At 36.6% G+C, this 12,838-nt stretch overlaps 1 long non-coding RNA gene across 3 annotated transcripts in view; it reads right to left on the bottom strand.

Annotated features, from left to right (window-relative positions):
• Window positions 1-6,422: 6,422 nt before the first annotated feature.
• Window positions 6,423-12,838, bottom strand: part of LOC107974828 (uncharacterized) — a 182,032-nt gene continuing 175,616 nt past the window's right edge. For all 3 annotated transcript variants that reach the window (XR_010156990.1, XR_001717870.3, XR_001717872.3), the window contains 2 exons: window positions 7,566-7,651; window positions 6,423-6,531 (listed from right to left, as the gene is read on the bottom strand). This is a non-coding gene — a long non-coding RNA (uncharacterized LOC107974828). The remainder of the gene's footprint in view (window positions 6,532-7,565; window positions 7,652-12,838) is intronic.

Here is a 12,838-nt window from a genome sequence, read left to right as displayed (position 1 = left end):
TGATTTGCTCTTTTATTTAATATTTAAGAGGTGTTGTTAAATAGTCCCCAAACTAAGTGCGCTCTTCCTTTGTAGATTTGGAGAGAGCACCAGGGAGCTCCACTGCTACTGTTACTTAACAAAATTATTTTTCCTAATAATACTTATGCCTCCATAAATTTACAATAAGTCAGAAAAAAATACATATATCCAACTGGGAGAGTCAAATACTCAGGTTCATTAAAATGCCACAGAGGCAGGATGCTGTGTGAGATTTGCAGGGTGGTGCATGTGAACCTGTTAACCTTGCTTCTAAATCTAAGAAGTGGGCACATACAGCTTTGTTTGAGTATATCTGCCTCTTACAATCTGTCCTTTCCAGTTAGGCCTTAAAAGGATATTCACCTGGGTACCAATAGTTGTCACAAGACTCTTCTATTTCTCTTTTGCCTATTCAAGAGGAATGATGCCATAAGATTGTAAGAGTATGATACGTAGGTAGTAGGGGTTTGTGAGGATGAATACAGAAGATTTCAGAATTGATGAAACTTAAATATAAATTTAGCAAAAGTGAAAGTAAACTGTGAACAGGCTTATCAGCCAATGAACTGGAATTTCTTTTTGTATTCTTTTGGAAATAAAACATCCTTTTGCTACATTGGCACCAGTGCGTGTACCTAAATAGGTAACTTTGTCTTCTGGTTCCTATCTGTGGGAGAGATTCGGTTTCACAGTTTCTTTGAGCAAACTGTAATGCAGTATTTGGACTCTTTTTGTAATGGTGGATCTGAAACAAGAGCTGCATAATGATTCTATAAAATACTCTGCTAAAATAAATTAATTCCTGGCCAGGCATGGTGGCTCACAACTGTAATCCAAGCACTTTGGGAGGCCAAAGCGGGAGGATCACCTGATGTCAGGAGTTTGAGACCAGCCTGGCCAGCATGGTGAAACCCCGTCTCTACCAAAAACACAAAAATTAGCCAGGCATGGTGGCACACGCCTGTAGTCCCAGCTACTCAGAAGGCTGAGGCAGGAGAGTTGCTTGAACCCAGGAGGCGGAGGTTGCAATGAGCCAAGATCAAGCCACTGCACTCCAGCCTGGGCAACAGAGGAAGACTTTGTCTCAAAAATAAATTAAATAAATAAATAAACTCCTTATGCAAGGCAATCACTAGTAAACCATAGCTGCTGAAGGTGACAAGAGTATCCAAGGATGACACTGAAGAGCAAGGCCAAGGTCTTCATACAAAATCAAATACCTTATTCAAACCCTATGTATATCAGTTTGTGATAAACTGATAGAACCCAGTAATCAAACACAATTAAAATGACTGATTTTCCAGCTATGAAATGTTTGAGAGTTATAGTACAAAAGGCCAACATAGAAAACTGTTTTACCAATAAGCCTCTTAGTGAATGCTAATCTTCATTTATAGTCTCATAAATACATATGGCCAAAATAGAACAGAATGTGTTAATGACTAAATTGTGACTCATCTCTTTCACTCCACACATGGAATCTATTGCCAAAATCTATCACTTCTTTTTTTTCAAAATGACTCCTATAATTATATCTTTCCTATCTACTATCTATTGTGGTTTACAACACACATACATCATCTCAGTGGAGCCTCACAACATTCCCAGGACACTATTTTACAAATTAGTAAAACTGGCTGTCAGTGATATTAGGAAACTGGCTCAATGTCACTCAAATAGTAAATGATATAATCACAATTTCTCATCCAGAAGATTATGATTAAGGCATCATCCAGCTCTAAAATGCTGTAGTTGGATAACTGCATACCCTGCTTTCCTTTCCTTTGTCTGCCACTGTCTTCGCCTAAAACTTGACCACTTCTCACCTAGGCAGGTACAATTTCTCTTTACCTGACAGCAATAGTCTCAGGGAGCATAGCTTTCTTCTCCATTTAGCACTCTCACCATGTCACACTCTTCTCTGAGAGCTCCCAGCTCTTAGGATCATAGCCAAAATGTTCAGCCTCTTTTTCCCAAGAGTCCCATTAAAAAGATTCTGAATTGTATGTGTCTTGTGCCACCCCACTCAGGTCTGACCACTCCTACTTAGTTTATTATTGGCTCATTTACAGTCTTCCCCTTTTCTGGTCCTACCCAGCCCCCACCTTGAGGTTTCATGAGCTATCTGATATGGAAACATATGCATTTCATTTCACGCACACCCCCCTCAAGCTGCCTCCAGCTTCTTCTGCTTCTGCTTTATTTAAACATTTAAAGTCCCCCTCAAAAAAGCACCTTTTCTCAGCTTCTGACTTTATGTGACCTAGTCCTGTGTGAAATTGAAATGGCATGTTAATGTTATCTGCTGCAGAGAGTAAACTCCTGCAGGGCAGTGACAAAGCATAATTATCTGTACTTTGTAGAACACAGAAAATTAACACTCAATATGTGTTAAATAAAGGAAAGCAAACATTTTAATTTTTGTTGCTATTTGGTGCTTTTTAACGTCATGTTTTGAAATCATTTTGCTCAAAATGCAAACAGGAATAAATCTCAAGAGACTGTTAGAAAAATTATCCTAAACCTGGCCCCCTCTTAAGATGGAGGCCCTGGATATTTTACTTTGTTGGCTTGATGTTTAAGGGATATTTGCGGAAATTGTATATGTAATATAAATTACGTGATGCAAGCCCCCCAACTTCTAACAGAAGAGTTATTTGCAGCAGTCTCCTTCCAAAACGTCTTGACTCTCAGATTTTGTAATGGTAGGGGAGTGAGAGAGAGATCACCTCCAATCTCTCCTTTCACCTCCAATCTCTCCTTTAGCTCTTATCTAGGCTCTTTGTCTGAATCTAGAAACCAAATTAACACCAGGCAGATTAATAAGAGAAAAACATACAAAGTTTATTAGTTTTACATGTACATGGGCATCTTCACAAGAGAGTGAAGTCTGGAGTAGCCAAAGCAAGATGCTTGTATACTTCTTAGACAAAGAATGATAAATCTGAGAAGAAATGACAGGATAAATGGTATCTAACTAGAAGCGGTAAATTTCTAGGGTAGTCATAAGGAGATACACAGAAGGGTATAAAACTCCTGGAAGATAAGGGGTACTTTGGAAAGTATATTTATCCAGGTCCATCGTAGCCCCCCAGTTCCCAGTGTCTTATGATAAGGGCTATTTTCTTGACCTGGTTCTGTGAGGGTACACCTCCCAGAGGAATCTTTATGGCTTGCTGTGTGGAAGAAAAGATAGGTCATCTACTTGTTTCTGTAACTACAATTTTTCTAAGGTTTTCAACTCAAAATAATCAATTTACCAATTATCATGCATTGAGATGGCATATCCTTCACTCCTTTAAGATTCTGATTCATTATACCCCATGTCAAATGCATCCTTCTTAAACAAGCGTATTCTGTCACTACACTTCTCAAAATTATTATGTTTCACCATATTCCTATTCATCAACACAAACCTTCTCTGTCTCACTTTTAGGGTTTCCTGTAACCCAGCTTGAGAAATTTAGGCATCATTCTGGACTTCTGTCTTATTATTGCCACCCCTGCCTAGAAATTTAACGTCTAATCTATCACCAAGTCCTGTCCGTTCAACTGCCAAGTTCAAGAAACTAATGTATTTCTCATAGACTACAGCAAGCCTATATTATTTCCTGGTTTTTGCTTATAGAACACCACAGTGATTAGGAGCACAAACTGCCTCAGTTCAAAGCTTAGACTTTTCATTTATTAATTGTGTAAATCTGGACAAAATAATTAACCTCCTAGTGCCCTTCTATTTTTCTCTCTAAATTGAGAGGACAATAATGGTACCTACTTCATGGGACTGTTATAAGGATTAATGGGTCAGCACTTTCTGAGTACATAGAATATTATGTGATACATGGTAAGTGCTGTCATGTATGGTATGGTAGGTAGCTTGATGATGATGATGGTGGGGGTGGTGGTTATGAAAAACATTATCTCCTAATTTCCTACACATAAAAACAAAGGAACCTTTTAAAAACATAAATTATGTGTGGTCATATTTGGTCTCCAAAAAATTCCCATTCATTTCACTTCAAACAGATTTTAAATTCTCTCCTCTGCTTCTCAATATCCTGCATGATCTAGTTCCTGAATGCCTTTTTAGTTCACCTTGAACCGTGTGTCCCCTTCTTACTTTACTCCAGGCTCTCAACTTCTGTTAGTTTGTAGAACCCATCAAATTCTTTGATACCTCGTCCCTACCCACTGCTTTCCTTATCTGGCTCTTTTTCTTTCTTTAGGTCTTGGTTCAAAGTCAACTCCTTGGAGGTGCTTTCCCCACCCTACCTAAAATGTCCTTCACCTCCAATGCTGACTGCTGCAGCATCTAGTTGTTGTTGATATTGTTACAATGACTTACCACAAACTTGCTTCCGTTGGTTCTTTGCTTACTGGGTTTTTGTTTTGTTTTGTTTGCTGAACCCAACTAGAATATAAGCTGCATGAGGAAAGGGATCACATCTATCTTGTCCACCATTGACTCACCAGCACTGGGGAGGCTGGTATGCATGTCATTGCTATTTGTGGAATGTTATTCTATCAACGGTTTTATTTTACTCACCTAAATATTTGTTCCTACTCCCAGATTCTTCTCCTCCACTGCGTTCAGGCCATTTACATCAATGTAAACTATCTCCATCTGTAATATTTCACTCAGCCCCCTTGATAAAATAGTCAACCCTTCTATCTTGGTCTACCAAAATTATGATGAAGATTCACCTCCTCCAAGACTTCAGGGAAAACGCTTGCCCTCACTAATCTTTCATGCCTTAGCATTTCTATCTCACTTAAAATTTCTCCCACAAACTGTTAATCCTTATATATAGAACAATATTCTAATTTCTTAATGCATATTACCATCATCTTCTCAACTAAACCCTAAGTACATATTTTTGTGTTTTTATGTATTTATTCCTAGAGTGTACAATGTCAAAACAGAAGCTCAATAAAAATTTAGAATTAGATAATTTTATATTGGAGGAAGCTAAGACCTATATGTATATACTAAACTTCTGAATACCCCAGCAAGACTTTTATCTCAACACCTTAACATCTTTTTTAAAGTAAATTTATTGCTCTAGAAAAATATATATATTTTCTTTATATTATATATATTCTTTATATTATACATATTCTTTATATTATATATATTCTTTATATTATATATTATATATATATATATATATATATTCTTTTGTGAATTTTGTAAGAATTTCGTTTTGCTTGGGTGGTGATGACACCTAAGCTTCCCAAAGTATTCCAGACTCTAAAAATTGCAGGAACAAAACATACTGGAGACCATATGGAAAAAGTTCTACAAGAATGCTGTCAGTTAGCATCTGCTTCTATCAAAATTGATATCGAAACTGATATCCTGAAGCTTTTTAATTCTTCTCTAAGGTTACTGTGTAAAGAATTGCTTAATCATAGAATACCATTAGAAAGTGTTTTGCTCAGATTTGAATTGATGAATTATTTTTAAAAGTTCAATGCTAACTCATATTTGGTTCTCATTCAAGTTAGATAACTTCTTTTATCAAGGCCACAGTTTCAGTACCAATGCATACAATTCTGAATATCGGTGCTGTTGACTCATGTTTCTTTGTCAAATGTGAATTCAGAGCTCAAGGGTAAGAGTAACTTTTTTATAAACCTTCTTAATCCTTCAGAGCCAAAAGAAGACTTACATTTGTGACCAGGGCTCTTTCCCCAACTCTTCATATCATCATGAAGGGCTGCATAGATTTATCATCTCCTGTGTACCAATTTTGCTCAAGAGGTCCTCTTATCCTCATTCACATTCAACAAAAAATAATGGGCAGCCAGCTCCGTGCCAGACATTGTTCTGTACACTCAGGACATTGATGCAAACACAGGCAAGGTGCATGTTCTTCAGGAGGCTTCATTGCATAATTCTGGCAATCTTAGTTTATTTGTCTCTCATTGATAGAGGCATTCTGTGATATTGTAGAATACATATTTGGTCTTTGACCCCATTTTTCTGACATACAATTCCTAAAATTCTTAGAATCTCCAGTGATATTTTTATGTATGTTAATGTGTGTAAATGGTGGCCAGCAGCCTCTAGGTAGCTTCAGGATAGAGGCTTGTCCCTGAAAAAATCCAAGGTATAATTAGTGGGTTGGAACTTCTAGCCCCACCCCACAAAATCTAGGTTGAAGCGAGAGACTGAGGGTTAAATTGATCACCAATGGTCAGTGGTTTGATCAGTCACGCCTTTGTAATAAATCCTTCATAAAAACCCAAAGAAGACAGGGTTGGGAGAGCTTCTGGATAGCCAAACACATGAAGTTTCCTGAAGAGTAGCACCCCTGGGAAGAGTATGGAAGCTCTGTGCCACTTCCTGTCCCTCACCCTATGCCTCTGTCAACCTGAAATAATCAAAAGGATCAGAATCCAGCTTAGAAGAATTTATTGAAGTGCAAATCTGAGAATAGCCATTCAGGTAGCAAATACTCCAAAGGAATGGGGTCAGTGCTCCAAAGTTGCAAAGTTAAGATCTTGCTTATATAGGCAGAAAACAAAGAAATTTATCCAGATTACTATACTACATTTTTCATACAAGCCTGATTTATAGTTACAGCAATTTGATTAGTTACAGCTGTTTTCCTTTTCCAATTTAAAAGAGTATATTTAACATTCCATCTTAAACAATGTGAAAGTCATAAGGTCTTTGTGTAAGGGAAGAGGGAAGTTAATCTATAATGAGGATCAACACTGAAGAGAAAAAGGATCTTGTCTGGGGTTTTTTAGTCTTTTACCACATTTTACAAAACAATGTAGATAAAGAAAAGGCTAATCTATACTCAGGGGAACAAAAGTTACAGCTGCTGCTGGCCGCAGTGGCTCACATCTGTAATCCCAGCACTTTGGGAGGCCGAGACAGGTGGATCACCTGAGGTCAGGAGTTCAAGACCAACCTGGCCAACATGGCAAAACCCCATCTCTTCTAAAAAAATACAAAAATTAGCCACCAGGCATGGTGTCGGGTGCCTGTAATCCCAGCTACTCAGGAGGCTCAGGTAGGGAGAATTGCTTGAACCTGGGAGGCAGAGGTTGCAGTAAGCAGAGATCATACCTCTGCACACCAGCCTGGGCAACAGAGCAAGACTCCATCTCAAAAAAAAAAGATACAGCTGTGTAGGTCATAGCTGCCTGTCATGTGACTCAGGTCCCCTGATCACATTCTTTTAAGACTCAAAATAATTTAAAGTTCCAACAGCTTTAATGTTGATTTACTTACTTTTACACATCTCTTCATTTGTATCTTTAGTAATATCCTTTATAGTAAACCAGTAAACAAAAGCATTTCCCTGAGTTCTGGGAGCTGCTCTAACAAATTAGTCACACCCAAGGAAAGGGGTCATTGAAAATTCAGTTTATAGCCAGCTGGTTAGAAGCACAGGCAAAACAACCTGGACCTTCTGATTGGCATCTGAACTGAGGGGGCAGTCTTGGGGATGAACACTTAACTTTGGGGATCACACACTATCTTCAGGTAGAAGTTTCAGAATTGAATTGAATTAGAGAATACCCACCTAGTATCTGCTACAGAATTGATTTCTTTCTTGTTGGTCAGAAAAAGCTTCATATATGTGGTCACAGAAGTTTTCTCTGTTGATTGCTATGGTGTGAGAGCAGAGGAAAATTCATTTTTCCAGAGTTGTTATAATTTTTTACAACTCAGACATACATAAAGATTTCAATTTATTTTTATCATCTTTTACCTCTATCAGTGCTGAAGTAAAAAATAAAATATGTTTTCTGGTGTAATTTACTTATTTCTTTTTTTAATTTATATTTCTTTTGCTAATTCTTGTCAAACATTTCCCACTATACTCAATAACATTGTGTTTATAAATCTAACATGCCATCAATTATAAAAACACACTATTATTTTATGTATGACTGACAAAATAATGCCAATTAAGTTATGTCATAATATTTTGTATCACTTGCAGTTTAACTTTATATTACTAAAAATGCTCATTTGAAATTATTTAAACATATATTTTTTCATACATCACTCACAAGCATGTATGTAAAAAGAAATAAGGACAAAATAAATTGGTTGAGTATTTCTAAAATTTTCTCATGTTCAGAATCCAAATTACTGATAAATTGGAGTAACTGAGATCCATAATTCTCTATATAAAATTATTCTCTGAGCTATCAAGAGCCTTAGTGAAATGGCATTTGTAAGAATTGTGCTTCACTATTGTCTCTTGGATTCTCTTACAAGCTGCAGAAAATTTATAAATACACACACACAGTTTCTACGTCTATGTATAGGCAATAAGAACTACGTCACAATATCTACCTAAATCACAGCAATTGTATGACACACTCTGATTTTTCACATGTTAAAATGTAAAAATAAATGTGCTCCTTAGAAATGATAAAATATATCGCATTATAAAGTGTAAGCCAACTTTTTAAAAATATGCATTATAGCTACACATTTTAAAAAGAAAAATGCAGACTGGGCATGGTGGCTCATGCCTGTAATCCCAGCACTTTGGGAGGCCAAGACGGGCAGATCACCTGAGGTCAGGAATTGAAGACCAGCCTGACCAACATGGCAAATCCCCGTCTCTACTAAAAAATATAAATATTAGCTGGGCATGGTGGCCAGCACCTGTAATTCCAGCTACCTGGGAGGCTGAGGCAGGAGAATCACTGGAACCCAGGAGGCAGAGGTTGCAGTAAGCCGAGATGGTGCCACTGCACTCCAGCCTAGGTGACAGAGCAAGATGCAGTCTCAAAAAATAATAATAATAATAGTAATAATAATAATAATAATAAAATAAATAAATAAAAGAAAAACACTTCTGAGTCCACCTACAGGTATCCTCAAGGGAGATGTCAGTCTCATGCAGGTAAGTAAAACATATATGATGAACTCAAAAATTGTGTTAAAACCTGCCAACAAATGTGATCATTCTTATCAATTCCTGAGGTAGAAACAAGAAATGTGTTCCACTTCAAAAGTTACCAATGTCTACTGTTTGTTCAGTCTGAGGAAAGTGGCTCAAAAGTGAAACACAGTGATCCAAGACTGCGTACAGAATCAGCTTTGCGGCAAATCTTAATTTAACATTATAAAATCCTAGAGCTGTTAGAGAATTTGGAGAACGTCTAGTCCCAATATCTTCCTTTACCATGGAGGAGACCAAGGCCTGTGGTTCTCAAGTTTCCTGAATCTTTTGCCACTCCTCTTTCTGCCACTCTTGGCAGGCCTTCTCTAGGAGTAATTCTAGCACTTAAGGAAAAAAAGTAGTACCTCATTCTCCCAGTGAGATACTATCTGGCATTGAAGGAAAACTTACTGCAGTAAGGCTCTTCTGGGCTGGACATACATTGAAAAGGACTGAAAATTTCCTCTAAAAATATCCTTAAAGCAGAATTTGAAATAATCTAGGTGTCTGTAAAAAAGACAGAGCTATCTAAAGAACAGAAATCAAAAACCTAGGACAGGGGTCAGCAAACTACTGTCCCTGGGCAAAATCCCACCTGCCACTTGTTTTTGAAAATAAAATCTTGTTGGAACATTGTAGCAGTCATTTCTGTGTTGTCTGTAGCTGTTTTTGTACTGTAACAGCAGAGGAGTAGTTACAATGGAGACCACATGGCCCACAAGGCCTAAAATATTTACTATCTGGATGTTTACAGAAAAAAAATGCCAACTCCTAATGTAGAAGGTAGACTTGTAAGGACCAAGGCGGGAACAATAGGTTACAGCTTTCATTTTCAACTTAGACTTTACGGGTTGACAGCATAAAAAAGATTGTTCTTTTAAGCATATGTGTAACTCTAGCACTCATTATCTTATTTCATATTCATCATAAGTCCTCATTTTGTAGGATAGAGCATGCACATATACACACACCCATTGCACACTTTTAGAAAAAAAGGGGGTGGCTTTTATTCTGATATCCATCATAGCTAACCTCATCACACTCCAATCAAATAGTACATTTATTTCTTTAGCTATAAAGAATTTTTTAGTTAGCCTCTTGATTTATTTGCATACTTCCTAAAACCTTTGTCCAGTGTGATTGAACTCTGATTTCAAACTTTCAATCCTCTCACTCTTGGGTCATCTAAAACAGTCATCTGTCTTTCTGCAGTGGTTCTATCATAAAATTCTTGTCTGACAGACACTGATATTTTCCTGAATGCATCCTGCAATGCATAATTCCATAAGCACAAATAGTCTATGTAAGTTATATTAACAAAAACTGTGCTAAATTAAAAATACTGCTTTTATTTTTATCCACAAAATTGATGAATACGTATAATCCCTTTTTAGAATATAATCCTATAGCTATCAGGAGCTGAGACTTTGAGAATAATTGTGTTCCTCACTTAGCACCAAAATATCCACTTATGCTAAGCAAATCAAGGGACTGCCTTGATGGTGAAATATCAGCAGGACTCTGAAGTATCATCAACATAAATAAAATCAAGAATTTAGGGCACAAAAGAAGAATCACTGGATTTGTTTGTAAATTGACTTAAACAGTGATTCTAGATTTTTTGAATAAAGATTATTCTTCAGAAAATTCTATGGAACTTATAAAATTAGGATTTGAGGTGTGCTACAACCTCCAAACTGATGTGGTAACCTTCTATATAGAAAACATCTACCTAAATGAATGTCTCTTTAAGTGCAAAGTCTCCCATGGACTTAACATGCCACCTGCTATTATTTTACAGGCAATCCCTACAAGAACAAAAACACCCTAAAATTCAATTCATTAAACGAATCCCTCAACCACGTTTTAAAAAAAGTATTCTAAACTCTAATTGATTCTGTAAAAATTCCAACAGAGAGCTTTATATATGCTAATAAGATGTTGGCCAGCAAGTATCTCCAACAATTTTGCCTAGGTTAGTAAACCTAAAAGAGACGTTGGCAGCCATCCCCACTGAGGTTCTCCTAAGCCTCCTAGAATGTCTTAAAATCTTGCAGTTGGTGAAAACAGCCCTTTAGATAGTCACACTTCCCAATACCTCATTTTTCTCTCCACTTGATTTATAACATTTTGGTTTCTTTGCTTTCAATCCAAAATAAAATAAACTTATTGAGGATTCAGGACAAAATATCAAAGATCTGGGAACACTGAGAAGAAACACAAGAAAAACAAATGCAGCACTGAGACATTAGGAAAAAAACATTAAATAGGGGCGGAGAAAGAAAGAAAACATATTTACTTGAATAAAGAAATATAGATGCAAAAAATAAGAATCTGGATGGAGTGGGAGCGAAGAAAGCAAGGAAGAGAACAATGAGGGCAAATACGATGCCTATATGGAAACAGAACTCCTGGCTGTTAGGGCTTATAAACATTGGAATGATTTAACAATCTCCTTAGGGGAGTCATAAAATGTTTTGTTCCTGGAAATGTTTACACAAAAGGTAGGTAACTTGATGCAGAGGAGTGATTTAGTTGACTTCCCTAGATGTCCTTCCAACTCTGATTTTATGATTTGGTAACTTAAGAATGACTAAGGTGATGCCAAAAAATAAAAATGAAAGACCCATGCTTATATTAGATATACACACAAGATTTATGGCCTCCCTCAGAACTGTGTTCCAGAATAACATGGAGTGAATTTCAAATGCATCGTTGTCTGCTGGTAATCATTTGCTTGAGTGCTAAGGAGTGATTCAGTACAATTCTGTGACAATATTCAATCTATACACGTAATTGCACTCCAGGCTCCCTTTATACTCTATGCCCAATTTTCTTATACACCAAATCAAATAGAGGTCTAGGCAGTTTTCCAATAGTCTTCTTCAAAATATGACAATTTCTACGGATTACTAGATTATTTTCGTATTCCTGATGACAAGTCCAGCATAAGTAAACCAACTAAAGACTTTTTTTCAAATTTCACAAATTGTTGACTCCTGGCTAATGCAGTTTTACTCTACATTATGCAGTATGTTTTCCTGAGAAGAAGTTGCATGCATGTTTCTTTCAGTTTGATGTGTTGTAATGGATTGGATTTGAGGGAATGAGAGGAGAGTTTATCCTGTATTTTCTCTAAATTGTCTGAATTTTCAACAGTATATGTATCTACTTTCCTTCGGGTCTATCATACATACAAAAACTGTTCATGTTAATTTACCATCATGCAATTGAAAATGAGGCTCTAATAGCAGTCAAGATTCACAGTTACAGAATTCTCCAGAATTTTATCCTTTATTGTTCTCTAATTTATAGGTCCATTTAATCAAGGGTAACATTGTATTTCGAAGCCCTGCATTGAATTCCAAATGGTGTTAAAAAGCTTTGCAGTATTGAAACTTTGCTGAAATTTCCACCAGGAATAAATTTATGCTATTTCCCAATATTATTTTAAGTGAGCATTTTTTTACCCACTCTGAATGACACTGAACTACCCATTCATTATTTCTTTGGATAATCTCTGCTATTTTCTGTTCCCCTCCTCTTTTTACTCCAGTAATTACTTGCTTTCAGTTCTTTTTATATGCCAACCAATTTATCACATACATTCAGCATTTTCTCATAATTTTCACTCCAAACACTATCTCTGACATCTTGCCAACATCCTATTGGATCCCACTATTTCTGCTTTTATTTGAATACTAATTATTTTAGTCTTCGGCATTTTGGAAGGATTAATGCATACATGGGAAAACTGATGGTCCTAAAATTTTAAGGTCATTAACCCAGCTAGTCATTAATTCTCAAAAAAGGTCCTTAAAGGAAGGAAGGTGATTATTGTTATTGCAGCATCTTTGGTTTTTCTTTCAAGCCTATTTTCCCTAGCACAACTG

The sequence above is a fragment of the Pan troglodytes genome, chromosome 4, assembly GCF_028858775.2.
Source record: "Pan troglodytes isolate AG18354 chromosome 4, NHGRI_mPanTro3-v2.0_pri, whole genome shotgun sequence".
NCBI lineage: Eukaryota > Metazoa > Chordata > Mammalia > Primates > Hominidae > Pan > Pan troglodytes.
The sequence above is the reverse complement of the archived record's forward strand: the minus strand, read 5'-3'. Positions and strand labels throughout refer to the sequence as shown.